The 5888-nt window shown below is 40.2% G+C and overlaps 1 pseudogene; it reads right to left on the reverse strand.

Moving 5' to 3' along the window:
• Positions 1–1579: 1579 nt before the first annotated feature.
• On the reverse strand, positions 1580–2262 carry LOC128104584 (cytochrome b-c1 complex subunit 10-like; annotated as a pseudogene).
• Positions 2263–5888: the final 3626 nt, after the last annotated feature.

Below are 5888 nucleotides of genomic sequence, written 5' to 3' on the forward strand. Positions count from 1 at the left end.
CAACTATGTTCATAGCAGCATTATTTGTAATAATCAGAAACTGGAAACAACCTAGATGCCCCTCAACTGAAGAGTGGATAAAGAAAATGTGGTATATACACAATGGAGTATTATTCAGCTGTAAAAAACAATAACATCATGAAATTTGCAGCCAAATGGATGGAACTGGAAAATATCATCCTGAGTGAGGTAACCCAGACTCAGAAAGACATACATGGTATGTACTCACTCATAAGTTGATATTAGATGTAAACAAAGGATACACCAGACTACAACCCAAAGCTCCAGAGAAGCTAGGAAACAAGAAGGACCCTAAGAGGGGTATGTGGATCATCTTGGGAAGGGGAAACAGAGGAGATCTCCAGGAGTAAAGTGGGGATGGGGGCAATAGAGGAGAGGGAATGGGGGATGAGAATATGAGGGAATGGGATGGTTGAACTGGGTGAGGGACATAGTAGGAGTTCAATGAAAGAGGTATCTTGATAGGGGTACATATGATGGGATAAGGAAGAAACCTGGTGCTAAGGAAATTCCCAGGAACCCACAAGGATGACCCCAGATTAGACTACAAGCAATAGTGGTGAGGGTGCCTAAACTGGTTTATTCTGGTAATCAGATTAGTGAATACCCTAACTTTCATCATGGAACTTTTATCCAGTAACTGATGGAAGCAGATACAGAGATCCACAACCAAGCACCAGGCTGACTCCCGGGAGCCCAGTCAAATAGAGGGAAGAGGGACTATATGAGAAAGGGGAGTTAAGATCATGATGGGGAAATCTTCAGAGACAACTGAACCAAGCTCATAGAAACTCATGAACTTTAGAACAACATAAGTGAAACCTGCATGGGACCGGACCAGACCCTCTGCATACAGAAGACAGTTGTGTAGCTGGGTCTGTTTGAGGGGCCCCTTGCAGTGAGATCAGGGTCTATCCCTGGTCAATGAGCTGACTTTCTTAAGCCCATTTCCTATGGTGGGATGCCTTGCTCACCCTTGGTACAGGAGAAAGGGGCTTGGTCCTACCTCAACTGAATGTACCAGGCTTTGCTGTCCCCCCATGAGAGGACTTACCCTTTTGGAGGAGGGGATGGGGGTGAGGCAGACTGAAAGGTGGGGAAGCAGGAGGAGGGATGAGAGGGAGATCTATGGTTGGTATATAAAACGAATAAAATATTTTTTAAATAAAAATTTTAAAAAAAGAATTCAACAACAGGAAAAAAAAGTATGTGTTTTATGCTGCAAAGTTTGGGGGTAATTTCTTCCATAGCAATAGATAAATAATAGAGCAATTATCTTATCAATCGTAGTTTTAAAATTAATAGTCCACAGAAGAAGAAACTGGTATAAATCACTTATTTCTCAGGCTATTTTCTTTCCTTTTTTTCCCCAGAGGTGTTAAGAACAAGGTTTAATGCTAAACCCATCAAAGCAGCCCAAGTGTCCATCAATGCAGAGGCTCCCCCAGGATGAGGCGGGCTTCTTCAATGTCCGGCTTCCTCAGCATCCTCCAATGGGCTGTTTCTGAAGGCAGCAGGATGCGGCACCATGGAGATCCTGTGTGTGGTGAGGGGTTGCCTAATCATCCTTCTTAAACTTGCCATTGATGTAAGGCTCTCAATCCAGAATCAGCTGCCAGTCTGTGGCCCACACGAGCCCCACAGCACCCACGGCACCCCACATGCTGGCTGTGGGGACCCAGTTCTTGGCCAATTCCCGGTAGCGCGGGCCCAGAAACCTGCCGCGGGGTCTCAGCACTTCTCAGACTGTTTTCAAATGTGAAATTTCATGTGTGTATGTAACTGTCTCATTGTGTGTTTTAGCACTAACATTACTTGTGCTTAAATAGAACTTGATTTTTTCCAATTGTGATTTTAGACTAACCATCATTCAGGGTTCACTAAAACTGTCCTAGAACATAACAAAGGACCATTTCCCTTTAGTAAGCCACGTTTGTTTTCCTAAATCCCACGAAGATCTCAAGTTAATAGAAAGGGTGTTGATCTTGATGGGAAAGAAACATCAATTCATGAATGTTTCTGATTCCCTCTTTGAGTAAACATGCTTCCTTGCTCTGTAGTAGGAACACACAGGTGAACTTGTTTTTCTGCTTCATCACAGGAAAATTCTGTGTTCACATCTTTTCCTTTGTTAATTGCTTGGCATTTTTTTCTTGCAAAATATAGTCCATATTCTGTAACTTACCTCTGAATCCCACAAATCTGCCAGTCTCTAGGGATGCACTTTTGATTCATTTCCATCTCTTTAAATACATGCTTTGCTGAAAATCCAACAGGATTCCTTTTGCTGAGTTTTGTTTATACACACTCGCACACACACACACACACACACACACACACACACACACACACACACTGCCACTCCACAAGGAAATGCATTATGATTGTGGCTCTGGTGGGAGATTGGGACCAAGATGATGTGTGTCCTAACGTTTAGGAGTCCCTGATTACAGATTGAAAGCATCCTTTCCTCCCCTTTAAGCTGTTTGCCAGTTTAAACTGCCTCTGAAGATTTCTTTGCCATAATAATTCTTCATTAGTAAGATGGCAAGATAATGGAAACTACAAAACACGGGGCTACTTAGAGGAAACTAGAACAGCAAATGTGATTTCCCACCCTCGCCGTGACAGATTCAAAGTGTAATATACGGGTTGAGGAACACGTGCATCAACTTTTCTCCTAAAGAGTATGAAGAGCTTAATTAGCTGCAGGGTATTTCTTCCTGCACTGTTTTATTCTTAATTCTCACATGTCCTTTTGTAATAAAAAGTGCACCTCTCAAGCAAGCAAGAGAACTGCCCTCAGCCCCGGGTTCCACCATATTTAACGAGCTGTTGAGATATATTTTAAATGATATCTGTTATGTGTAAACTTTGTTCTTCTTTTTGTATCTGTTTTCTTTTCTTTTTTTGTTTATTTTGTTTTGGTTTTGTTTTTTGTTTTCTGGAGCCTTGACTTCCAATTTCTACCTCAATGTTCCAGTATGTTTCAAATACCTTCTTGCTCCAGACCAACTGAAAAGATGGATGAGTGGAAATGTCTGTTTCCTTTGAGTTTCTTTGGGGTTATAACATGTAGTAAGAATTGGATCATTTGCATAAACAATACAAGAGAAAGTTTGTTCACTTCCCCCACAATGATATAAAACAGATAGACTTTGGTTGTTTTTTACGGATGGGAAACGAGAGGAAAACATGATTTTTCCCAGGCTGACATTTCTGGGAACTCCTTAAACTCTCGATGTTACTAATTGCAGAGCAAATGTTCTACTCACTGCCCAAAATAGAGAAGTGCTTAAATATTGTTGATTGAGATGTCTGATCCATGGTGTTCCAGAAGTGGAAGAGCTGAAGTTATCTTAATTCTGCTCCTCTCTAATTCTCCAATTCTGAGAGCTGGTGTGCCTGGTCTAATGTTGCGTTCCATTCATTCCTGAGGTTTGGCAAATGCAATGTTTGTAATTAATACTGCAGAATATTCGTAGCATATTTTCCTTTCCATCTTGTAATGTGAATAAATGAGCTTCCCACCCCCACCCTCAGTGCAGCTATTGGTTTGTAAGCTATCCCACATAGTATCTCAAAGCTCTCTCTCTGCTGAGCTCCTTGTATTCCATCAATTAGGTATTTCGTAGATTTTTTTCAACTTATTCCATTACTATTGAGTCATCAGTACCAAGCTCATGGCTGTAGGATTCTATTTAACTCTTCCCACCAACTAAATGACTGCTATAGTTCGCTGCATCCTGTGTACTTGTCCTACACTGAGCTTCATGGAAGTGATGTACATGACTGCTGTGTAACTTGAAGTTTCTCTGGTCCTGCCTGGGCCCTGCAGTCCCGTGGCCTGCTTATAAAATAATCACACAAAGGCTTGATATTATTTATAACTGCTTGGGCATTAGCTCAGGCTCTCTACTGACTAGCTCTTACACTTAAACTCAGCCCATTTCTGTTAATATCTATGTCACCACATGTTCTGTGGCTTTACCTGTGTGCCATCACATGCTGCTCCCTGGATGGTGGGCTGGTGACTCCTGACTCAGCCCCCTTCTTCCCAGAATTCTCCTTGTCTGTTTATCCCATCTATACTTCCTGCCTGGCTACTGGCCAATCAGCAATTTATTTATCAACCAATCAGAGAAACACACATTCACAGCATACAGAACAATATTCCACAGCACTGCTGTTGTTCACTTTACTCTGTATGCTTGTCTTACACTAAGCTTCATTGAGGTAAGGTTCATGACTTATTAATGCTTTTGAACTTCACATAGAAATTATATTCGTAGCAATATTTCCAAGGCTTTTACAAATTCTTTGAAGGCTGATATGATAGGTGATGTCATTATCCACATGGTACAGAGAGACAGGAGGATATGAAGTAACCTCCCTGTGCCTTTTCACCTGGCCAGTGGTGATCTGAGAGTGTCTGTTCATTCTGCTTTTGTTGTTGTTGTTTCAGTTTGGTTTGGTTTGGTTTTTGTTTTTAACACAACGTGCTCTGTAGTCAGTATTCCTAATGCCCAAGTTTATGCTTGGTCATAATCAAGTGTGCAGTAAGTGTTTAGTGAAAGAACTAATTCCTGTGTAGCTGAAAATACAATATTATGTACTAAAATTTGTGATCAAAGTATTACTAAAATTAAGAATAAAAGTTACCCTCTATATGAGCAAAGTTTTATTTGGAATGTGCATCAAATACTGGAAATGACAGATGATATTTAGAAAAAAAAGTGAACAGAAAAGTGCAGTATTATTGTTAAACATGACAAAAAGAGCTCAACCTTGGAGATGCACACTGGTGAGCAGGACATTGAATGTCACCACTTACACGTTGTGAGCTCCTCAGGGTGTTAAGACGGTAGAGGCCCTCCTCTTTCTTCAGCTTCTCATTTTGCGAAAGTCGCATACTGGTGCTGGTGGCTGCATCTGTATATCTCTTTGCTTTTTCCCTGTCAGGTCACCACTTCTGGATAAGGTGGATTATGTGAGGAAACACAGCAGACATCACAGTTCAAAGTGAGTGGCTTGATCCCTTCATTCCTCCATCAGCAGAAATACTCAGGGCAAGAAAATGTAACCATGATGGTTCCAAACATCGCACACAAAAATACACACTGTACAGCATTCTTCAAGACCTCAGACACAAAAGAAAAGAGATTTCAGAATTCACCTGGAATTAATTCCCTCTAGAATAAGTTGAATATAAAGAAGCAAAAGATAAATGCCCCAAAACACAGTACATCTATTTGAAAAACAATAAAAATATTGATAAGCTTGGAAAGTGGCATAGCTAAATGGTAGAGTTCTTGTACAGTATGTTAAAGTCTCTGAGACTCTGCAAGTTCAATTAATGATTAACATCAAAAATGTTCATTTTATTGTACTTTTAAACATGAAAGAAAGCACAATGAATATTTGAGGGATACCATGAAGAGGATTTCTAACAATTTTCATAAGTAGTATAATAACGTGTCATATTTTTTCACTACAAGCAATACATGGGAGTTATCTGGAATTTACTCTACACTAACTTAATTCTAGAAAATTACTCTGCATGGTAGTCATCCCTCACAAGCTTATATTATGGCTCCGAATATGAAAGCTCCCTGAAGCTAAAATTAAGATTGTGTTGTAAAGGCAATCTATGTGATTATAACACAAGAAATTACTTCCTCAAGTGTGTGTTCAATGTGTATGTATTTATGTATGTGTGAATATCACTGAAAAGGGCCATATATAGAAATCTCATTATATTGACTCCAGGAACCACTGTCAAAGAGAGAAATGAAGGAGAAATTCTTCCAGGAGACTTTATGGTGACTGGAAGGTCCTCAGCTTCTTAGGTAACATCAATGTGGATG

The sequence above is a fragment of the Peromyscus californicus genome, unplaced genomic scaffold (assembly GCF_007827085.1).
Source record: "Peromyscus californicus insignis strain IS unplaced genomic scaffold, ASM782708v3 Scaffold_8__1_contigs__length_139910024, whole genome shotgun sequence".
Taxonomy (NCBI): Eukaryota; Metazoa; Chordata; class Mammalia; order Rodentia; family Cricetidae; genus Peromyscus; species Peromyscus californicus.